This window comes from Tupaia chinensis, unplaced genomic scaffold, assembly GCF_000334495.1.
Source record: "Tupaia chinensis unplaced genomic scaffold, TupChi_1.0 Scaffold000523_1, whole genome shotgun sequence".
Lineage (NCBI taxonomy): Eukaryota > Metazoa > Chordata > Mammalia > Scandentia > Tupaiidae > Tupaia > Tupaia belangeri.
In genome coordinates, this window is record NW_006160036.1 from 2,465,112 (window position 1) to 2,469,795 (window position 4,684).

Consider the following 4,684-nt stretch of genomic DNA (forward strand, 5'->3'; position numbering starts at 1 on the left):
TCCCTTCTCCTCCATTCTCTTCTTGGGATCTTGGGCATGCACACACATGCGCCTGCCGTGAGTTTAAGCCACCAGGTCCAGGACTCAAACCGCAGTTGACTACATGGGAGTTCAGAAACATAGCTATTATGCTAACTGCTGGTCCCAAGTCCCTTCTCTTTTCTACTGCTGCTGTCCTGTTTCAGTTTATCACTCTTGGCATCCTGGCCTACTACAGTCAGCAAAGTGCTGTTCTGAACTGGTCCAACAAGTGTGCTTCCTTTCCTTCGTTTTATCCTACCTCTACTGAATGTTCACTCTGCTGCCAGAGGGTTCTGTTTAAAATGCAGATCTGATCCTGTCTATTTATGTTTTGTAAAGCTGGGGCCAGCAATTGTGCAGTTCAAGTCCTGGACTCTGTGGCCTTGAAAAACACATCAGGCGTGTGTGTGTGTGTGTCCCGAAATCCTGCAAGGAGAATGTAGAAGTGATTGTGGCATGGTCTTCTTCCCTGGGGCGGGGAATGGGTGATTTCTCACTTTCCCTCTCACTCATGTCTCTGTCTCTCTCCTGTGAATGCACAGCCCCATAACAAAAAAAAATTAAGAAAAACCCCCAAAAACCCAGAAAACAAGAATAGAAAACAGACCAGATGATAGTGGTGCTGAGGTAAAATACATAGCTCTGTGAGGCTGGCCTATATAGGAAAGTGCTGGGTTCACCTCCAGAGACTTCCTGGAGTATGCTGGGCTTGCTGGGTTTTGTGATCCAGGGCTGGCTAAAGCTGGGAGTGGATCATGGGTCAAGACCCTGATGGGAGACACCTCTCTCTCTCCTTCTCTTTGTCTTCTGCTCATGGAAGCAATAAATAAATGATAGAAAAATGCACAAAAAGCCCCTTAAAACCGCTCCCCCCCCCAAAAAAAGTCCTTGTACTTTTACCTCTGTGGGTCCTTGTACCTAAAATGTCCTTCTTCAAATCCTGCACCTCTGTACTTGGTTGTGGTAAGGAGGTCTTCAGGTAGGAACCATCTCTCCTGGGTGCCTAACTACAGTTTCTGTTCCCTCTCTTGGTCAGAGGCAGTCTTCTGGCCTCTTCCTGTTCCAAAGGCCTTGCCTGGTTTTAGGATATTCACATTTCTTCTTTCCTAATCTGCTGCCATTAAAAATTCAAAGATTGGGAACCAGCAGTTAGTGTAATGGCTATGTTGCTGGACTCCCACGTAGTTGACTGCGGTTCGTGTCCCGGACCCAGTAGCTTAAAACTCACGTCAGGCGCGTGTGCGTGTGTGCCCAAGATCCTGAGAGGAGAATGGAGGAGAAGGTATTGCGGTGTGGCCATCCCCCCTGGGGGTGATTTCTCGCTTTCTGTCTCTATGTCTCTGTCTGTCTGTCTGGCGAGCGCACGTGCCCTATAGCTAAAACCTCTCAAAAATTTTTTTTTCAAAGATCTTTTACAGTTCATTTAAGAAATACCATTGCATCGTCTGAAAAGTCATGATGCATTTTTGCATAGAAAAACTTAAATATGTCATGACTTTTCTGATTGACTCAATGTCTCTGGGTGTCCGACAGTGGTGCAGTAATAAAAAATGGCACTCTGTAAGGCTGACTCAGATGGAAAAGTTCTGGGTTCATGTCTAGAGACCTCCCTGAGTATGCTGGGCACATATGTGCTTGTGATCCAGATCTGGCTGGGGCTGAGGATGGATCATGGTGTCAAAACCCTGTTGGAGATGCTATATCTCTTTGTCTCTTTTCTTTTGGTGTCTTGTGGTCATAAGAGAAGTAAATAAATTAATTCAAAAGAAATACTGTTTGAAGATCTTACTGTAATTTTATAATATCAAAAATCTGACAGGATGATTTCTACCAGGTCAGAGGTTGTTCTCATGTTTATTGTTAATGGACAGCCTACTTTTATTTTAGAGTGTTCTTAAGGGTAAAAGATGTGGCTAACACATGGTTTTATATTTGATAGAGAAAAATAGAAAGATGGGAGGATAGATAGAAAGTGAGAAGTTATCATTTAAAAACACTTAAAAGGGGACCGGCAGGTTGTGTGGTAGTTGGGGTGCTGAGCTCCCATGTGCTGACTATGGTTTGAGTACCAGACTTGACAGCTTGCTTTCTTACTTTCCCTCTCTCTCTCTCTATGGTCAAATAAATAAATAAATAAATAGAATAACTCTCGTCGGGAAGAAAAAGGAAAAAAAGAGAAAAAACACTTAGAAGGCAAATGTACTCACTAGACAAATTTTTTCTTTCGTTACACCTTTTTCTTTTGCACCTCTTTCTGGGAATAAGTATACAAACAAAATATCGCTTTTTAAATTTTTATGGAGTCCTGATAGGAATCATGGGGTTTTTCTTGATCATCCATGTCCAGCTTTAACTAGAAGAAGAATATAATAATGTATTTTTGAGGCAGAAAAGTCATAGAAATAAAAACATCAAATAATTCTCAATTTCTATTTAGCAAGATCTGATATAGAGCAGAAATAATTAGAGTGATGAAGTCTTACTAGCACTAGTAAATTTGACTAAAAGCCAAAAGCAACACAGTCAGGACACTTACGTTCATGTTTAAATTACTCAAGTGCTTAATTGTATAATTTCAGTTTCAATTACCAAATGCCCTTACTTTTAAAATTAGTCCTTTGAGTATTAGCTGCATGATGTTGTTATTAAAGTTGAAAATCTGCTATTATGGTTTAGAAGATTATTGCAAAGTTGTTGGCATATGTCTTGTTTAATAAATAAGTTTAATTGTGCATGTAATCTGGTAATTTAATAATGATGAATTATATTTTACATAAATGTAGAAACACTATTTTTTCTTATGGTAAAACAAAATTACTTTTTAAGGATTTATTTTCCAGAGAAAATGTTTGATTATAAAAATATCTAAGATATCTCTTGTATGTATATAAGCTCCCATAAGTAGTGAGACTTTAATGGAAATTTTACATTAAAAAGCCCCCTCCCTCTACCATCACATAAAAGAAATTGAGTAGGCAAATAAAGATCAGTTAACAAGGAAGTGGTGTTTACGTATTTAATGCTTTCTGAGTTTGTCTTTCCCCTAGAATATTGAGCGTATGACAGAGTAGCCCATACAGTAGATTAGTGAATTTTCACTCCACAAGGCACTTTCCCACTTGGCTATGAACTCAACAGCTGCTATTAATGTTAATAAGCTTCACCAGTCAAGAAAGTCCCTTGAGCTCATCCTGAATTACCTTGAGCAAAATCTTCTGATTGGCATTATATTGTTCATGCTTCCATTAGCTGGAGTGAAAAAGGCAGCAGTTGTATTTTCTGAATTTTATTAATTAAAAAATGAATATATAATAAGTGTAAATATTTGTGGGATTACAATGTGATTTTTTTCAGTACATAAATACAGTGTTTAATGATTAAATCACTAATTGTTTTTAGACCTGTGTATCTCTGACTAAGAAATTTGATGTCCTGGTCTGTTCTGGGTAATTCATGAAAATAGAGGTTTATTCAGTTCACAGTTTGGAGGTCCAAGGTCCAGCAGCTGCATCTTCTGGTTGTCTTCTGGTGTCTTCTGGTTGTATTGGGTTTTTGGGAAGGTCATGATGCATTTTTGCATAGAAAAGCATAGAAAAATATATCACGACTTTCCTGATTTTGTAATATTATGACACAAGAGTGCTTGCTTCTGTGTCAGTGTATCTTTGTCTTATTCCCTCTCCTTATTAACCCACTAAGAGTCAACCATGGGGGCACTTCCCTGATGACCTTAATCTTAATCTCTTCTCCAAGGCTTGTCCTTTCAACACTGTAGTCAGACTAAGTTTTCTCCCTTTTAATCCTGTCATACCAAATCTCAACACATGAATTTTTGGGAGACCTTCAACATAGCATTTTATGAATTTTAGAGTTCAACTATGTTTTCATTTCTAAATGATATTGGCTTCTCAGCAGATTCTTAGATGAAATGCTTACATTTAAAAGGGTTGCTTTGGGGCCAGTAGGTGACATGGTGATTGAGGCGCTGGACTTCCATATGGCTGACTGCAGTTGGAGCACGGGACCCAGTGGCTTGAAAATCATGCCGATTGCATGTGCGTATGTGCCCACAATCCCAGAAGGAAAATGGAAGAGAAGGGATTGTGGCATGGACGCTCCCTCCCTATCCCCCGCCCCCCCACCAGGTGTCAGGTGATTTCTCACTCTTTGTCTCTCTCTCTCTCCAGCGAGTACACATGCCCTATTGGCAAAAACCTAAAACAGAACAAACAATAAAGTAGCTTTACTTATCTTTGCCTTCCTGTGATTGGTGAAGAAACTGAGGGACAAAAAGTTGAATTGACTTGTTTGAGATCACGTACTGAATGACTGGGAAAGGACTAAAATCAGGTGTTAGCCTCTGTGGCACCTCACTGTATGTGGGTGGTAGTGTGACTCCTTCCTCAGGTATCAGTCAGGAGATTTTCCTCCTCTATCCTTTCTGAAAGGGGGCGGTTTCCTTGGAAGATGAACCAGAGAAATTTTGTTCACTAGGATTCCAGGCCTATCTGAGGATGGAGTGATGATGCTAAACTGAAATCGATGAAGTCTAAATGCTAAATACGTGAAACACCCCATCTCCTTTCCCCACGGCTTCCAGAAAGCTCTGCACAGATTTCTGTACTCTTAATTGCAGATTAGAGGATTTTTTTTTTTCCTTTGG